Source organism: Cynocephalus volans, chromosome 2, assembly GCF_027409185.1.
Source record: "Cynocephalus volans isolate mCynVol1 chromosome 2, mCynVol1.pri, whole genome shotgun sequence".
Lineage (NCBI taxonomy): Eukaryota > Metazoa > Chordata > Mammalia > Dermoptera > Cynocephalidae > Cynocephalus > Cynocephalus volans.
In genome coordinates, this window is record NC_084461.1 from 210,098,318 (window position 1) to 210,118,819 (window position 20,502).

At 38.8% G+C, this 20,502-nt stretch overlaps 1 pseudogene; it reads left to right on the forward strand.

Annotated features, from left to right (window-relative positions):
• Positions 1-210: 210 nt before the first annotated feature.
• On the forward strand, positions 211-17,387 carry LOC134370808 (large ribosomal subunit protein uL14-like; annotated as a pseudogene).
• Positions 17,388-20,502: the final 3,115 nt, after the last annotated feature.

Here is a 20,502-nt window from a genome sequence, read left to right on the forward strand (position 1 = left end):
TCACGTGATATGTTCCAGAAAAGAAGGAGCTGGGAAGCTTTAGCAGAAAGAGGGGCATTAATTCCGTCTTCCAAGAGTCTTAGAGACTTCTGAGCAGGAGATCTAGAAGGAGGAATCTTAGTTTTCCACACAGCAAAGTGGAATGAGTGCAGTGAGCAGAGCAGGCATGAGCACAGGGGGGACTGAGAGCTGGAAAGTTCCTCTGGGCACATGAACTGTGATGAAGAGGGTGACTCTGGCGGTTCAGGGCGGGGCTGGCATGAACGCGGCCAGACCAAGGAGTTTGACTTCCTTGCCAGCCAGCAACAGATACAAGTTGGATTGACCGTTTAAGAGGAGAATATGACAGCAGTGTGAGGCAGGGGGAGGATGGAAAGCAGGAAACGCCATAAACAGTCATTGCAGAAGACCAAATAATCATCCCACCCCACCCCACCCCCCTCCCCCACAGATCTTGGTGAAAGGACACAGAATTTCCAAGGTTTCTGGAAAGGGGGTTTACACCCTCAGTCTCCCCCCTGACCCCCCATTCATGTTCCAGGTCCCTGGGAGATTTTGTATTTACCCCTGTAGGGGCAGCAAAACTCAATTTCCATCCTCTTAGAATCCCAGCTGGGTCTGAGAATTAAACTGACATATGACAGATTAACAAGAGAAGAGCATACAAATTTATTTAATACAAGTTTTACGTGGCACAGGAGCCCTCATAAGGAAATAAAGGCCCTCATAAGGAAATAAAGACCCAAGGAAGCAGTTAGAGTCAGTTGCTCAGATATTGAATTTGACAAGAATAGTAACCTGTGAAGAAGCAACTAAATTATGTGGGGATGCTTAAAAGATAAGAGTTATTTTTACACGGTCTGTACAGAATTCTCTTGGTCTCCACTTCTCATCCTTGAGGATAAGGATGTTGCATCTTTCATATGGGAATTTCATCTTCTGCTTTTAAGAAACAGCATTAAGGTCAGAGTGATCTTTCTGCACCTGCTGTTTTCAAGTGCTTTTAATTCATCAATATGCCAGATGGGTGTTTTGTTTTGTGGCTGGCCAGTACAGGAATTGAGATTGGTGTATTTAAACTCCTCCATTTTCCTCATCTTGAACTAGAAGGAACTAGAAGTTTCATACATTAAAAGCTGATGTGGTGACTGTGGAGAGAAGAATCAGGTTAGTAGCTGAGTGGCAAGAGATCTGCAAAGGGAGAGAATATAAACTGCAACAAACAGAAAACACATCTAAGTATATTGTCCAATATTGTATTGAATTAGTCTCTTAGTCATGAGAATAGTTCAGTTCAGGGGCCGGCCCATGGCTCACTTGGGAGAATGTGGTGCTGACAACACCAAGTCAAGGGTTAAGATCCCCTTACTGGTCGTCTTTTAAAAAAAAGAAAGAACAGTCCAGTTAACCTAATTTTAGGAGGCGATATTCTAGGTGGGCTCCCATCTAAGTTAGGCCTCTACATGGTGTGAGAAAACAGGTGTTTAATGAGAGGCATTTTTATGGAAACAAACACAGAGGTTAATGGTTGGAGCAAATATAAACCCGTTTTTTTCAGGCAGTCAGTTGAGAAGATTTCTAGAAATTGGGTTTGAAGCATTTTTAGTGGGAGTGGGGACAGGCAGTGACAATTTTGATGAATCTCCTGGTTTGTAGTTTGAATGTCTCTAGTAATGTCATCAGGTATTCTGGTGAACTTTTCAAGTGGCGTGTGTGATAGCAGGCATGAAGGTTGTCCATACATGATCTGTTGTGGTGATTTCTCTGGAGCTTATATCAAGTTTGTCCAGCTTTAGCATGTTAGAATTTCAGGAAAATGGTAGTTTTAGTTTTTAATGAGTCCAAATCAGAAGGGTGGGGGGAAACTGGAAATTTTAATTATTGGCAAAATTCACAAAAAGTCAGGATCCAGTTCACAAAGTGGAAAGGCATAAAGTCTGTCAACACAGCACTGTTTGACATCCCACGAGGGTGTGTTATATATAGTTTTTCTTGAAATATAGATTTTTTTTTTCTTTCTACAATCATCCCCATTTTTACCAAAGAAAATCAAAATAAGATGAATTTGTAAAGTAAGTTTAGTTTTATCTGAAAATATGACATTCTAGTCAAAGTCTTGGTGTTTACAAAGAAAAACGGTTTATTTGGCTCGGGATTCTGGGACAGCTGCATCTGGCGCAGGCCTCAGGCTGCTTGTACTTGTGGAAAGCAGCAGGGCAGCCGTCAGCTTAGCTAGCGTGTGTGAGGAGATCATATGGTGAGAGAGGAAGAAAAACAGGGAGGGAGGGAGGTGCCAGGTTCTTTTTAACGACCTGCTCTCCTGGGAACACACAGAGGGAGAACTCACTCACTCCTGACCCCCAGGGGAGGTATTAATCTATTCGCGAGGGATCCACCCCCATGACCCAAACACCTTCCACATCTCCCAAAACTGCAACATTGTGGATCAAATTTCAACATGAGTTTGGAGGGTCTATCATATCCAAACTGTAGCATTTTTCCCAGCCCCCAAACTCATGTCTTTCTCACATGCAAAATATAGTCATTCCATTCCAATAGTCTGAATAGCCTTAGCTTGTTTCAGCGCCAAGTCCAGAGTCTCATCTGAGACTCAAGGCAAGCTCCCTAAAGCTGGTTAGACTGTAAAATAAAAAAACAAGTTATCTATTTCCAAGATGCTATGGTAGAACAGACATTGGGTAGACATTCTCATTCCAAAAGGGAGGGGTAGGCCAGAGGAAAGGACTGACAGCCCCCAAGCAAATCCAAAACCTAGCAGGGCAGACATTAAATATTTTTTTTAACATTTATTTGTACATATTAAGACATAAAGTCTTAAAGCTCTAGACAATTTTTCATTTCATGTATGGCTTCCTGGGTACAGTGAGAGGTTTGGGCCCCCAAATCCTCGGGCAGCCCTGTCTCCATGGCTTTACTGGGCACAGCCAGCCCATGGAACTGCTTTCTTGGATTGGAGTCAGGTGCCTGTGGCTCTTGTAGGCAGGCGCTGCACTCTCCTAGCTCTACAGTTCTGGGGTCCTGACAGCCTCTCTGCTCCCATGGCTCTACTACACACTGCTCTGGTGATGACTCCACAAGGGGGGTACTCTGACCTCACACTTCTGTTCCGCCCCTGCAGCATGTCTCTGTCTGGGCCCCCAAGCCCTTCCATACATCCTCTGAAATCTGGGTGGAGGCTGCTGTGCCTCCACAGCTCTTACATTCTGCAAGCCTACAGACGGAATGCCATGTGGATGCCACCCAGACTTACCACTTGCATTCTCCCAAGTGGCAGCACAGACAGCACTTGGGGCCACTGGGATGCAAGAAGCAGCATTCCTAGTTGGTTCAGGGAAGCAGCACCCCAAATCTGTCCCCTGGAACAATTCAGTCCTCCTAGGGCTCTGGACCTGTGAAAGGAGGGACAGACTGGGAGATGTTGAAATGCCTTCGGAGCCATTCTCTCATTGTCTTGGCTTTTAGTACCTGGTTGTCTTTTAGCATTAATCTCCTTAGCAACTGGTTGCTCAGCTGCACACTTGGATTCCTCTCCTGAAAATGCTCTTTGATTCTCTACCACATGACCAGGCTCAGAATTTTCCAAATCTATATGCTCTGCTTCACTTTCAATTATAAATTTCATCTTTAGGTTATTCTTCTCTTCCCTAATTTTACTGTATGCAATTGAGAGCAGCCATACACCACCTTCGACATTTTGTTTAAAATTTCTTCCACCAGAACATCCCAGTTCTTTACATTTAAGTTCCACCTTCCATAAAGCCCTAGGGTACGGACACTATGCAGTCTACTTCTTTGATACAGTGTAACAAAGATGACATTTCCAATAAGTTCCTCATTTCCATCTGGGATCTCCTCAGAATGGCCTTTAATGTCCATATTTCTAGAAATATTCTGATCACCACCACTTAATCTCTAAGAAGTTCCCCCTTATCTTCTTTTCTCACATCAGAATCTCCCTTAATACTCTGTTCACTGCAAATACAATCTCTTTCTAGCCTGCTGCTCTGAGTTCTTCCAACCTCTGTCTAGTACCCAGTTCCAAAGCCACTTCTACATTTTCAGATGTCTATATAGCAACATCACACTCCTTGCTACCAATTTTCTGTCTCAGTCCATTTTGTGTTGTTGTAACAGAACACCTAAGACTGGGTAATTGATAAGAAATGTGGTTTATTTACTCCTAATATTAAGACTCATTTAAAAACCCTTATAATGAACTTATTCAATTTACTCAGCTTGACCATATAAGACCCTTTCTTTTGTTTTCTCTTTTTCCAACTTTTTATATCCATCTAGTTTTTATCTTTTATTCATTGATTCATTCTGAAACAACCTTTGAATAACCTACAAACTAAAGTAAAATTACTCTTTCCTTAGCAAAAATACATCTTTCATATCTTACAGCTTTCCTTACCAAAAAGTATATTTATTTTCCTTGTATACTTTGCATACAGAGTATTTTCCCTTATTATCTCTAATAGTTTTAATTACATATATTAATTTAGAATTCTCGCCTCTTAATAACCTTGATTTCTGGTGAAAACTAAAAAATAGGAAGTAAGCAATTATGAACTGTCACACACCATCATTTTGCAAATTAACACCATCTCATAATTTCTGGAAATATATGCTTCCTCATAGTACGATATTTTAATGTGCCACAGGACCTATTTATTAACAGACCCAAATATCTTTTGTTCCTCTGTAATAAGAAGCCAAAAATAGGAAAGCTTAAACTTATGTTCATCAACAAATGTTTCAGTATCATATCTTACTTGAAAATGACCTAGATATTCAATGAATATTCATTTAATTTAACTTAGTATAACTTTAAGGTTTTAAGTTACCAAAATATTTTGGAAACTAATTTTAAGTAGACATATTTTATAAAACATAATCATTATTGAAAAGTTCATTTATAAATTTTTATCCCACTTATATTTATGTAAATTTCCTTTGTTTAACAATTATGTTTGAATTATTTATGAAAACTTCATGAGACATTAAACAAAGCTAGTCATTAAGTAGTCATTAAGGTTTTTTTGTTGGAAATTTTTGTAACATATATGTATTTGGCAAGTATCAAACATTATTGAAGTAAAGCACCTAAAAAGTTAAACATTCAGATTTTTTTTTTTTTTTTTTTTGTCTCAGATGGGCAGGTGTAGGGGTTGTTATAGTTAATTCCTCAGATATTTAAGTTTTTTAAATTTAATTTAATTAATTTTTTTTTTTAAGATGACCAGTAAGGGGATCTTAACCCCTGACTTGGTGTTGTCAGCACCATACTCACCCAGTGAGCTAACTGGCCATCCCTATATGGGATCCGAACCTGTGGCCTTGGAGTTATCAGCACCACACTCTCCCGAGTGAGCCACAGGCCAGCCCCGAGATATGTAAGTTTTAAAGACACAGTAAGATTTACATTTTTCAAGGAACTGAGAAACAATATAGGTTTTCTTCAAGAAGGAGTTTTGGGGCATGTTTGTTTATTATAAGAGATGTAAGATAATTTTTAAGTTTTTTCCTCCAAGTGTAGGACAGACCAATAAATTTTTTTGTGGTTGGGGTGCAAAATATGGGAAGGCCTGAAGCTGATGATATTTGATTACAGGAAGTAGGAGGAGTTGTAAGGTACAGTAAAACAAGCCTGGGTATGCATTCCCAAAGTCTCTGTTAGATTTATATTCTGATGGTCAGAATTTACATAAGTAACCTATGTATTTTGGGCCTGGCTATCAGGCTGGAATGGTTTCTGTAAATTTTGCAGCAAAAAGAAAGTTAAAATAGACAGCTGGGCATTTAAAAGATATTTGGAGAAGTTTGTGGGAGCACATAGGCTTGACAAAGAACAGGGAGTGCACCAAGGGCAAAAGTCCTAAATGCACTTATGCAGAACCTAAGTGCTGAAAACAGCACGTGCTGGAAACAGCAAATAGTTTCTGCTAGATTAGATAAGAACAGTAAGGTCATTTCTTATCCAGCTTCACTCCCTTTCCTTTGTTTCTCAAGATGTTTTCCAGAGATTGCCCCATAGCCAATTTCTTTTTGTTCCTTTGATAAATGATTAAGTTGTTTTTTCTCTTGTATTTCCTTGTCTTTACAATAAAAGCTGAAACAAATACCAACTTGGGGCTGTGCCTTGTTTCTCCCTTCTTGAGGGAGTTTTCTCAGTGCAGTCCCTTTGGGATTCTCATTGCTCTTAATATTTGGGCTTTGAGTAATCTTTGCATCTCGAGCACACAGTGAGAAGTGACAAGTGGTGCCCCATGTGAGGAAAACTTCTACTCCACGGATCAGAGACTGACCTTGCAAAGCTTGGTAAAGGAGAAGGACATCCAATATGCATTCCAGTAGGGGAAAATAGGCAACTGTGGGATAGCCCAGAACATCTATGGCAAGGTCTAATTTAGGTCTTTTCACCCAGAGGTTTTGTTTCTTTCAATTTCCGATTTCTCTTTATGGCTATGGTAACACTTTGTCTAAAGAAGAAATTCAACATACGTTACAGCTTCAATGCCTATTAAAAGCAGCTGGATGTAAAGTGATCAAAAGCCAGCTTGTGGAATTATTTAGTAATTATTAGACAACAATGTCCTTGGTATCTGTGAGAAGGAAATCTTTTTTTTTTTTTTTTAAGATGACCGGTAAGGGGATCTTAACCCTTGACTTGGTGTTGTCAGCCCCACGCTCTCCAAAGTGAACAAACTGGCCATCCCTATGTAGGGATCTGAACCCACGGCCTTGGTATTATCAGCACCACACTCTCCCGAGTGAGCCATAGGCCGGCCCTGAGAAGGAAGTCTTGATCTGAAGGATTGGGAATGGATAGGCAGATGGTTGAGGAATTCTCTTGGTCTTGTTAAAGCTTCTCACCTTGTGGTATGGAATTTATGCAGACTAGCTTTACAGCCAATTTAAGGCAATAAAACTATATCTAGTTTAGAGAAACAAGATATTCAGGGTTCCTCTGCCCCACCCGTTCCTCCGCCACCTCCTCCCTTGGATTTACCTCCATCAGACTTTATACTTCTCATGAAGAAATGTTTCCATGAGGGCCGACAATTGGAAGGGGAAATATTACTTGCTTTCCCTGTTGTCAGAGGAGGAAATCAAGGCCTCAATACAAAAGCCTTCCTTTGGCTGTACTTAACGAATTTTGAAAAAGTGTAACAGAAAATGGCCTACAAAGTTCCTTTACAAAGGGCATAATAGAAGCTATAGCTAATGGATATGATATGACAGCTTGGGATTAGAAAGTTCTCGTTAAAACTGTATTAACAACAGCCCAATAGTGTATGGCTCCATGAATTTCATGATGCCACCACTACTATTTCAATGGAGAATTTAAATAGTAATATCCCAATTGGTATATATATGTTAATCAGAGAAGGAATTTATACTAACCCTCAGGCTCAAGCCCAGCTTCAACATCCAAATGCTCATGAGACATGATCCCGACCTGATTAATCCTGGCCTAGCTAAAACTAATTTTCAGGTGGCTCTTAGATAATCTGAAAACTTACAAATTGTTTTAGCTGATTTTACAGGAACATTAGAATTTTCCTTAACTCATGATAAAATTCTACAAGGATTTCAACTATTGCCTCTTTCTTCCACCCCTATTGTCTCACCTGTCCCCATCCCAGATGCTTTAACTGTTTTTATAGATGTATCTCGAAAGTCCGGCAAAGGATCTGTTACTTGGCAAGAACAGGGCTCATGGAAACATTTTTTCACTCTTCACCATCGCTCCACACAATGAGCTGAACTAGCTGCTGCCATTGGAGCCTTACAACATTTCCCTCATCACCCATTAAACATAGCGGCTGACTCTGCTTATGTAGTAGGTACTTTACAAGTTATTCAAGATGCATTGATTCATGATGGAAATGACCCTGCTCTTTTTGAAATGTTTAGACAATTACAAAAATTAATTCAAAACAGGACCATTCCATTTTTGTAACTCATATCAGATCCTACTCAGGATTAACAGGTCCAATTACAGAAGGTAACAATTGAGCTGACAAACTAGTTATGCATATTACCACCCTTCAAATGGCCATTGCTTAATAGAAGAGAGAATCCAGAAATCAAGCCACACACCTACAGCCATCTGATCTTTGACAAAGGCACCAAGCCTATACACTGGGGAAGGGACTGCCTCTTCAGCAAATGGTGCTGGGAGAACCGGATATCAATATGCAGGAGAATGAAACTAGACCCATACCTTTCACCATATACTAAAGTCAACTCAAAATGGATTAAAGAATTAAATATACACCCTGAAACAATAAAACTTCTTAAAGAAAACATAGGAGAAACACTTCAGGAAGTAGGACTGGACACAGACTTCATGAATATGACCCCAAAAGCATGGGCAACCAAAGGAATTAAACAAATGGGATTATATCAAACTAAAGAGCTTCTGTACAGCAAAAGAAACAATTAACAGAGTTAAAAGACAACCAACAAAGTGGGAGAAAATATCTGCAAAATATACATCTGACAAAGGATTAATATCCAGAATATATAAGGAACTCAAACAACTTTACAAGAAAAAAACAAGCAACCCAATTAAAAAATGGGCAAAAGAGCTAAGTAGGCATTTCTCTAAGGAAGATATACAAATGGCCAACAGACATATGAAAAAATGCTCAACATCACTCAGCATCCGGGAAATGCAAATCAAAACCACACTGAGATACCATCTCACCCCAGTTAGGATGGCTAAAATCCAAAAGACTCTGAACGATAAATGCTGGTGAGGTTGCGGAGAAAAAGGAACTCTCATCCATTGTTGGTGGGACTGCAAAATGGTGCAGCCTCTATGGAAAATGGTATGGAGGTTCCTCAAACAATTGCATATAGATCTACCATATGACCCAGCTATCCCACTGTTGGGAATATACCCAGAGGAGTTGAAATCATCAAGTCGAAGGTATACCTGTTCCCCAATGTTCATCGCAGCACTCTTTACAATAGCCAAGAGTTGGAACCAGCCCAAATGTCCATCATCGGATGAGTGGATACGGAAAATGTGGTATATTTACACAATGGAATACTACTCAGCTATAAAAACGAAGGAAATACTGCCATTTGCAACAACATGGATGGACCTTGAGAGAATTATATTAAGTGAAACAAGTCAGGCACAGAAAGAGAAATACCACATGTTCTCACTTATTGGTGGGAGCTAAAAATAAATAAATAAATTCACACACACACACACACACAAAAAAAAAAAAAAAAAAAACAGGGCGGGGAGAAGACATAACAATTGCAATTCCTTGAAGTTGACATGACAAACGAACAGAAAGGACATTGTTGGGAGGGAGGGGGGAGAGGGAGGAGGGAGGGGGGTTTCGGTAATGGGCCACAATAATCAACCACACTGTATATCGACAAAATAACAAAAATTAAAAAAATTTAAAAAACAAATGGCCATTGCTTCTCATCGATTCTTTCATCAAGGGGACAGAGCATTAGCATTAGCATTGTTTATAGGGTGTTATTAAAATAGCCTATAAACAAGCCCAAGAAATTATTCGAGCCTGCCCCAACTGCCAAAGATATTCTAAAATGACCTCCCATGGAGGCATAAATCCCGGTGGACTAAAAGGAAATGAAATTTGGCAAATGGATGTCACTCATTATGAACCTTTTGGGCATCTTAAATATTTACATGTTACGGTTGACATGTATTTGGGATTTATTCATGCCACTGCGCAGAGAGGGAAAACAAAAAAACATGTTAGAAAACATCATCTCTCTGCTATTGCTACTATGGGGATTCCAACTCAAATTAAAACTGACAATGGCGAAAAAGACAAAAAAAAAAAAAAAAAAAAAAAAAAAAAAAAAACTGACAATGGACCTGCATATACTTCCAAATCAAGTATTTTGTGATACATGGAATATTAAACATGTTACGGGAATCCCATATAAGCCCACTGGTCAAGCAATAGTGGAAAGGGCTAATGGTCTCCTCAAGTCACAATTAAATAAACAAAACAGGGGGAATGTAGAAGGAAGCTTGACCCCTCAAGAACAATTAATGAAAGCATTATTTACCCTAAAATTTTAAAACTGTAATTCTCAAAATTTAACAGCAGTGGATCAACATTTCACCCCCTGCCCATGAAAGTCCTAAACCTTTGGTTTTGTATTGACATCCCTGTCAAGAGCCAAAACGGTTAGGGCCTGTTGATACTAACCTGGGGAAGAGGGTATGCTTCTGTTCTTTCCTCTATGGTCCCTCTTTGGATACCAGCAAAGGCCATTCACCCATATCATGTGGCACCATTCAGGAACAAATCCAATTCCAGAACTCCAGAATCTTACCATACAACCACCCCCGGGAATGATGAACAAGAAATGGAAGATAAATCCATTGACCTCTACGATGCTTTCCTCTGGCCCAACTTGGGGTGATTTAAAGAAGCTTCCTGCACAGGCAGAGGGCACTCTAGAAACCATCAGAACTCCAAAGATGCCAGAAAACCTATTTCTAGCCATGCTTGCTCACGTAACTGTAAATTCCAAAGGTCCCAAAGTAACATACCTGTTCATAATGTATGGGCTTTTCCTTTTTATTCAGCCTTCCATAAGTAATAATATTTATTGGACCCATGTTTTTAATCCCCCCATTTTTGATCTGCTTACTTGAGGTGATTCAGAGCCTCCTCTTTCATCTAATGATACCACTTACACTGGAGATGATTAGCTTCCCCCTCCTGGTCCATTACAAGATTGCAAAATAAATTGCAGTAAGAAGGATTACCATAATGGATGGCACAAACCTTTTCATAATTGGTATTTCCTTGTTGAGAAATTGCCTTTTTGCGTAGTGACTAATTTTACTGTCATCAATTTCTGTATTCCTCTTCGGCCCCAATGGTATATGACTCATATTGTAAAAGACCCTAATTGTGCTTTAGCTGTAAAATACCAGATATTCATTTCCACAGCAGGAGTAGGTGGTAGTTCCATACTGGGCAAAAACCATCTGAAACCCAGTATCCCTGTTTGTTCTCACCCCTGGATTGCTATTGCAGATGGTCTGGACTCAGTTGGGTCTCTTGCCATTCAAATAATTTTACAGAAAATAAATTATATGGTAAAAGCACTTTTGAAAATTGGGGTCCACATGATTTACTGATACTGGATTCTAATACTGCAATTATACTCTTCCTTTTAATTATCCTGGTCGGTCATCTCAATGGAATGCTGGTTTGGCAGGTCCTCTTTTGAGGGTGTGCTGTAATCAATATTATACTCCCATAAAAAAAATCTATTTGGCATTTAGCCACTCCATTTTCCCTTCCTATTATCTGACAAGAGGAATTTCAAAGAAATAAGAAATTACATTGGATAGCTAATGATACCATTGACTCAGTTATGATCTGCACCTCTCAACCATACATATTTGCTATTTCCTCTCAGGAACCTAGTGTTACTATAACTAATTTTACTTCTTCTAAAGGTTTCCACACTCAAGGTTTTAATATCACCTTCCCTTCCAATAAAAACATGGTTTACTCCTTGCATTACACATTCTAATATCTCTGCCCTTAATATTACTCATGTCTTTGTGTTAAAACAAAGAGCAGAAGCCTGGTTACCAATTAATCTTACTCATAAATGGATGGGGAGTTCTGCCCTTGAGCAAGTAACCTCTGCTCTGGAATGAGTTCACCCTAAGAGATTTTTGGGCATTCTTATTGCCTCAGTAATTGCTGTTACAGCTGTGACAGCTGTGGTTGCATTGTCTCATTCGATTCAAACAGTTCAAAAAATGAATGATTATTTTCAAAACATAACTTCTGAAGTTTTAACTCAAACAAAAATTGACCAAGAGATTTTACAAAGACTAAATGCCTTAGAGGCCACTGTATCTTGGTTAGGTGAACATCAGCAAGTGCTTTGGACATGAAGTCAACTTAACTGTGATGCTGGATATTGATCTATGTGTATCATTCCTGTTCCTTTTGATAACTCTACATCTTGGGAGGATGTACAGTGGTTATTACATGGTGCTTTTCACTCTGATTTGAGTGGAGATATTCTTAATTTTAAATATAAGCTCCAGAAGCAGATGCTTCAATTTCAAGAGGAAGCACAGAATGCAGCCATCAATCATTTAAATGATTTTGTTCATTGGCTTAATACTGTTACTTGGTTTTCAAGACTCAATGGTATATTATTTTTACTGTGTCTTCTTGCAGTGCTGAAGGCGCTATGCGCCATTTTCCAAAGGACTCTCCAAACAGAAGCCATTCTGACCCTACTTCAAAAGACTCCTTATCACTCACTTCCTGAACCTACCTCAAACACCCCTGTCAAAGGGGGATATGTGGGAGCACACAGGCTTGACAAAGAACAGGGAGTGCACCAAGGGCAAAAGTCCTAAATGCACTTATGCAGAACCTAAGTGCTGAAAACACCATGTGTTGGAAACAGCAAATAGTTTCGGCTAGATTAGATAAGGACATTAAGGTCATTTCTTATCCAGCTTCACTCCCTTTCCACTGTTTCTCCAGATGTTTTCCAGAGATTGCCCCATAGCCAATTTCTTTTCATTCCTTTGATAAATGATTGATTAAGTTGTTTTTTCCCTTGTATTTTCTTGTCTTTACAATAAAAGCTGAAGCAAATACCAACTTGGGGCTGCACCTTGTTTCTCCCTTCTTGAGAGAGTTTTCTCGGTGCAGTCCTTTTGGGCTTCTCATTGCTCTTAATATTTGGGCTCAAGTAATCTTTGCATCTCCATCAAACAGTGGGAAGTGACATTTGTTAACCTAGAAAAAAAGATTAGTGAAAAATATCTCCAAATATTTTTAGTTTAATGGCTAGCCTTAGGGACTCCCTTAGCAAGATTAAAGAACAGAAATCAGATGGAACAAAAGTTAAAATCCACACCCACTATAAATCCTCCTTCTCCACCCACCTATGCTCCCCTTTACAACCAACTCTCTGTCCCTGACCCCTCAGAAGATCTTTTGTATCTCTGGGGTCCTAGCTTAAACCTTCTCTTCTCAAAATCTGGTCCTATGTCCTCAGGAAATTCCTTTTACTCCTAAAACTCCTGCAATAGAACTCCTTGGGAATCAAAAATAGGATGATAATTTGGAATGCATACCATGGCAAGTTATAAGTTCGTTAAGTGAGGGAAGGGTAAGAGAAAGCTTTTATTGGCAGAAAGGGAGAGGTTCATGTAAGCTGCTTGGAACCAGAGTTTATTGGTTTCAGAGGCTCAAAGTCAGATTTGTCATCAGTTTATTTGTTGAGATGCCATTACTGGGCAATTTCATTTCAGAGCAACTTACCAACATTACTACAGTTCTAAAGAATGTCTACTGATAAACCTGGTCACAGAAACATGCACAAACATGCAAAGGAGGAGATATGTGGAGGACGTGAAAGACATGAAAGGATTTCTTATGGGTTTTAGAAAATCCTTGGAAACAGTTCTTATCTCAGAAAAGCAAGCATGAACCCCCCTCCTGGCCCTATTTTGTCTGGGTCTGACAGAAAGTGACTTCATCAATTTATACAAGTTGGAGGACTTTTAGAAGTAAAAGAAATTTGCTAAGGAAATGGGACCAGATTTTGAGAAGAAGTTTAAGCCAGGGCTCCAAGGATCCAAAAGATCTTCTACAGGGTTAAGGACAGGGAGTTGGTGGTAAAGGGGAGCACAGGTGGGTGGAAAAGGAGAATTTACAGTGGGTGTGGATTTTGACTTTTATTCCATCTGATTTCTCTTCTGTAATCTTCCTAACAGAGCCCCCAAGGCTAACCATTAAATTCCTTTATGTCCTCTTTTTAATTTGATCTTTCTATCAGTACCAATAGGACAGTTTTTAGGATGAGAGAACTCTTAAAAAAAAACAAAACTTTTACATACAAAAATCGAAATATTCAAAGGTATATCTACTTTAATTGTGACTCAAAACCAATACAACTTTTTATGGATTAAAACCAATAAGCCCTTTATAGCTTAATCATGGACACAAGAAGTGCATCCCAAGGAGGATGAAAAGATGCAGTCCCACTTATTTCACCTGTAAAGGCATACGTAGACTGGGGCTGGCCCATGGCTCACTTGGGAAAGTGTGATGCTGATAACAACAAGGCCATGGGTTTGGATCCCTATATAGGGATGGCCACTTAGCTCACTTGGGAGGGCATGATGCCGACAACACCAAGTCAAAGGTTATAATCCCCTTACCAGTCATCTTAAAAAAAAAAAAAAGACACACATAGACTGAAAGCTAAGCTATGGAAAAAATATTCAACACAAATGGAAACCAAAAATAGATAGGACTGGCTATAATTATATCAGATAAACTAGACTTTAAGTCAATAACTCTAAAGAAAAACAAAGAAGCTCATTATGTAATGTTAGGGGTTGATTCAGCAAGAAGATATACCAATTTTAAATGTATATGAACCCAATATTGGAGCATCTAGATATAGAAAGCAAGTATTACTATATCTAAATGGAGAGATAGACTCCAACATAATAATAGTTGGAGACTTCAACATCCCAGTCTCAGCATTGGACAGATCAACTAGACAGAAAACCAACACAGAAACATTGGGTTTTTAAACTGCACTATAGACCAAATGGACCTTACAGACATTTACAGAATATCTCATCTAACATCTGCAGAATACACATTCTTCTCATCAGCATACAGAACATTCTCCAGGATTGACTGTATGTTAGGTTACAAAACAAGTCTCAACAATTTTTAAAAAACTGAAATCATATCAAATATCTTCTCTGACTACAATGGAGTAAAACTAGAAAACAATAGCAAGAGGAACTTTAGAAACTGAACAAATACATGAAGATTAAACAACATGCTCCTGAATGACCAATGGATCAAAGAAATTAAGAAGGAAATTAAAAATTTCTTGAAACAAATGAAAATAGAAGCACAACATATCAAAACCTATACGATACAGCCAAAGCAATAAATCAATAAACACCTACATCAATAAATTCCTACATCAAAAAAGTAGAAAGATTTCAAATAGACAACCTAACAATGCATCTCAAAAAACTAGAAAAGCAAGAATAAGCCAAACCCCAAACCAGAAGGAAAGAAATAATAAAGCACAGAGCAGAAATAAACAAAACTGATATTTAAAAAATAAAAGATTGACAAAGCAAATGTCATTTTTTAAAAAGATAAACCAATTGACAAGCCATTAGCTAGACTAACCAAGAAAAAAGAGGAAAGTCTCAAATAAATAAAATCAGAAAAGAGAAAGGAGATATTACAACTGATACCACAGAAATGCAAAGGAACATTAGAGATTATTATTAACAACTGAATTGCCAACAAATTGGAAAAACTTGAGGAAATGAATAAATTCCTGAACACATAAAATCTACCAAGAATGAATCAAGAAGAAACAGAAAACCTGAATAGACCAATTAGGAGCTGTAGTGGATTCAGTTGTCCCCCCCAAACTCATTGAAGCTTGAATTGTGTCCCCCAAATTTTATGTATTAGAAACTTGGCCTCCTCTGTGACTGTTAAGAGGATGGGAAATCCTATTATGATAATTGAAAGGTGGAGCCTTGAAGAGGTGATTGTAGGACTCAGCAGTAGTGAATAGATTAAAAATGATGGTTATGGGGCATGGTTCTGAGGGCTTTAAAAGAAGAGGAAAGTCTGTCTTTCTCTCTCTGCTCTCTCTGCTTCCACCATCTTGCGATGTGAGACCCTGGATAACTGTTGCCACCACCAGATGGGCTTTGGATTTCCCAGCCTCAGAAACTATAAGCAATAAATTTTATTTTCCTTATAAATTATCCAGTTCTAGAGCCAGCCCATGGCTCACTTGGGAGAGTGTGGTGCTGATAACACCAAGGCCAAGGGTTTGGATCTGCATATAAGGATGGCCGGTTGGCTCACTTGGGAGAGCGTGTTGCTGACAACACCAAGTCAAGTGTTAAGATCCCCTTACCAGTCATATTAAAAAAAAAATTACCCAGTTCTGTGTATTTTGTTATAAGCAACAGAAACAGACTAATACAGGAGGAATGAGATTGAATCAGTAATAAAAAGTGTCTCATTATAGATAAGCCCAGGACCAGATGGCTTCACTGCTGCGTTCTACCAAACATTTAGAGAATTAATGCCAATTATCCTCAAACTATTGCAAAAAATTGAAGAGGAGGGAATTCTTCTGAACCCGTTCTACGAGGCCAGCATTACCCTGATACCAAAACAAGACAAGGATGAAACAACAACAACAAAACTTTAGATTAATGAACATAGATGCAAAAATTCTCAACAAAAATACTACAAAACCAAATCCAACAGCATATAAAAAATATCATTCACTGTGATGAAGTCAGATTTATCCCAGGGGTGCAAGGTTGGTTCAACATATGGAAATCAATAAACATGCACATCAACAGAATGAAGGACAAATATCATATGATTATCTCAACTGACACAAAAAAGCCTATGATAAAATTCAATATCCCTTCATGATAAAAACTCTCAACAAATTAGGTACAGAGGGAACGTACCTCGACACAGTAAAGGCCATATATGACAAACCCACAGCTAATATCATACTGTATGGGGAAGGCTGAAAGCTTTTCCTGTAAGATCTGGAACAAGACAAGGATGCCCACTCTGTCCCTCTTATTAGGCACAGTACTGGAAGTCCTACCAGAGCAGTTAGAAAAGAGAAAGAAATAAAAGGCTTTCAAATTGGAAAGCTATCCCTGTTTGCAGATGCCATGATCTTCTATTTAGAATACCCTAAAAGCTCCACCAAAATACTCTAAGAACTGATAAACTAATTCAATGAAGTTGCAGAATACAAAATCAACATAGAAAAATCAGTAGCATTTCTACACATCAATAATGAGTAAGATGAACATGAAATCAAGCTTTTCTGTCCTTTTCCAATGTTCAAGATGTTGAAGAGAGGTGTGGGGGGTCCTCCAGTGAGAAATTCCAGATTTCCCTGGTCTGGGAGCCGTGATCAACTGTGCTGACGACACAGGAGCCAAAAATCTGTATATCATCTCTGTGAAGGGGATCAAGGGACAGATGAACAGACTTCCTGCCACTGGTGTGGGTGACACGGTGATGGCCACAGTCAAGAAAGGCGAACCAGAGCTCAGAAAGAAGGAACATCCAGCAGTGGTTATTCGACAACGAAAGTCATACTGAAGAAAGGACAGTGTGTTTTTTTATTTTGAAGCTAATGCACGGGTTATAGTAAACAATAAAGGCAAGATCAAAGGTATTGCTATCACATGACCAGTTGCAAAGGAGTGTGCAGACTTGTGGCCCAGGATTGTGTCTAATGCTGGCAGCACTGTATGATTTTCCAGGGTAATTGTAAAAAAGAAAAAAATTAAAATTAAATAAATAAAAAGTATTTGTCCCCCCCCCCCAAAAAAAAGAAATCAAGAAAAAAATCCCTTTATTTATTTATTTATTTACTTTAAAGATGACCAGTAAGGGGATCTTAATCCTTGGCTTGGTGTTGTCAGCACCACTCTTAGCCAGTGAGCGAACCGGCCATCCCTATATAGGATCCGAACCCATGGCCTTGGTGTTATCAGCACCACACTCTCCCGAGTGAGCCGCGGGCTGGCCCTAACAATCCCTTTATAATAGCTGCCCCCAAAACAATGAGATACCTAGGTATTAATTTAACCAAGGAGGTGAAAGATCTCTACAAGGAACACTATAAAATGCTGATGAAAGGAATTGAAGAAGACACTGAAAAATGGAAAGACATCCTGTTTATGGATTAGAAGAATTAATATTGTGAAATGACCATACTACCAAAAGCGATCTACAGATTCAATGCAATGCCTATCAAAATACCAATGACATTCTTCTTCACAGAAATAGGAAAAAAAAGTCCTATAATTCATATGGAACCACAAAAGACCCCAAATAACCAAAGCAATCCTGAGCAAAAAGAACAAAGTTGGAGGCATCACACTACCTGACATCAAATTATACTTCAAAGCTAGAGTAATCAAAACATGGTACAGGCATAACAACAGACACACAGACCAAGGGAACAGAATAGAAAACCCAGAAATGAAGCCGTGTATTAACAGCCAACTGATTTTCAACAAAGGTGCCAAGAATATTAATTGGGGAAAGGACAGTCTCTTGGATAAATTATGATGGGAAAACTGGATATTCATATGCAGAAGAATGAAACTGGATCCCTATCTCTCACCATATACAAAGATCAAATCAAAATGGGTTAAAGACATAAATATAGGACCCAAAGCCATGAAACTACTAGGAGAAAACATAGGGGAAACACTTTAGGACATTCTGCTGGGCAAAAACTTTATGAAGAGGGTCTCAAAAGCACAGGCAACAAAATAAAACATAAACAAATAGGATTATATCAAAATAAAAATCTGCTGCACAGCAAACGAAACAATCAACGGAGTGAAGAGACAACCTACAAAATGGGAGAAAATATTTGCAAACTATGCATCCAACAAGGGATTAGTATCCAGAATATATAAGGAACTCAAAGAACTCAACAGCAAAAAACAAAGAATCTGATGCAAAAAATGGGCAAATGAGCTGAACAGACATTTCTCAAAGAAAACATGCAAATGGCCAACAGGAAAAAATGCTCAGCATCACTTATCAAGGAAGATGCAAATCAAAACCACAATGAGATAAAACCTCATTCCAGTTGGAATGGCTATTACAAAAAGAAAATAACAAATGCTGATGAAGATGTAGAGAAAGGGGAACTATTATCCACTGTGGGAATGCAAATTAGTGCAGCCATTATAGAAAACAGTATGATGTTTCCACAAAAAACTAAAAATAGAACTACCATATGATCCAGCAATACATTACTGGGTATACATCCAAAGGAAAGGAAATCAGTATATTGAAGAGATAGCTGCACTCCTGTGTTTATTGTAGCACTATTCACAATCGCCAAGATATGCAATCAGTCCAAGTGCCCATCAACTGATAAATGGACAAAGAAAATGTGGTATGTACACCATCAAATAATATTCAGCCATAAAAAAAAAAAGAGAGAGAGAAATCCTGTCATTCATGGCAACTTGGATGGGTTTGGAGGACATTATATTAAGTGAAGTAAGCCAAGAACAGAAAGAGAAATACCGCATGTTCTCACTCATATGTGGAAGCTAAGAAAGTTGATCACATAGAAGTAGAGAGTAGAATGGGGGTCACCAGAGGTTTGAAAGGAAACGGGTGGGGAGAATGGTGAGAGGTTAGTTTGTGGAGGATACTAACATTTATAAAGCAAAGGTATTTCACAGGGCCCAGCTTCCAAAGCGCTGTAGTTTCAGGTATAACCTAACTTTTAAAAATTACATATAGAAATGTTAAGCTTGAAAAAGATAGGAAACTTTCCCCAAGCTAAAGTCTCTGATGTAGAGAAAGAATTGTAACACAGCAAAATTGTGGGCCCAAGGACAGACGTCCTTAGTGCAGGTTAACCTAAAGTTGCTTTATTGTTATGTAAAAATACTGAGGAAACTGCTGTAGGAAAAGACAGCATTTGCTAAGAACAAGCTTTTGTTGGTGGAGCAACTTAACCTTTTGCAAATTGCATTATGGAATGTCACTTTGTTATTTCACTGATGCTACTAGTCCTTGTGTTCTTTGTAATGATTAAATCAATTGAATTTTCTTGTGAAACTTCCTTGTCTTGACAATAAAAGGGAGAGGCTAACTAAATCAGACAGACACATTCAGTTTTTCTCCTCCTAATGGGGAAATTACTGAAGTGCAGTCCGTCCAGGCCTCGATGCATACATACTGCTTAAGTAATCACATAATTCTTTTCTTCTTTTCTTCGTCTCTGTTACACAGGGAAAAGAAGTGTAACATTAGTTAACAAATACAAAGTTCCAGCTAAGGTCTGGTGGTTAGCTCAGTTGGTTATAACACCAAGGTCAAGGGTTCGAATCTCCTTACCAGCCACCCACCAAAAAAAAAAAAAATACAGGGCCGGCCTGTGGCTCACTTGGGAGAGTGTAGTGCTGACAACACCAAGGCCACGGGTTCGGATCCTATATAGGGATGGCCGGTTGGCTCACTGGCTGAGCGTGGCGCTGACATCACCAAGTCAAGGGTTAAGATCCCCTTACCGGTCATCTTTAAAAAAAAAAAAAAAAAGAATACAGATAGATAGGAGGAATAATATCTAGTGTTCTAAAGCTTTGTAGGATAACTAAAATTAACAACGATTTATTGTATACTTTCAATTAGCTAGAAGGAAGGATTTTGAGTGTTCGTAACACAAAGGTTTGAGATAATAGAAAAAAATCAGTGGCTGTTAGGATTTCAGGGGAGGAGGGAGGCAGGGGTTCACAGGTGCAGCACAGAGGATTTTTTAGGGCAGTGAAACTATTCTGTATGATATTATAAAGGTGACTACATGACATTACATATTTGGCAAAGCACATGG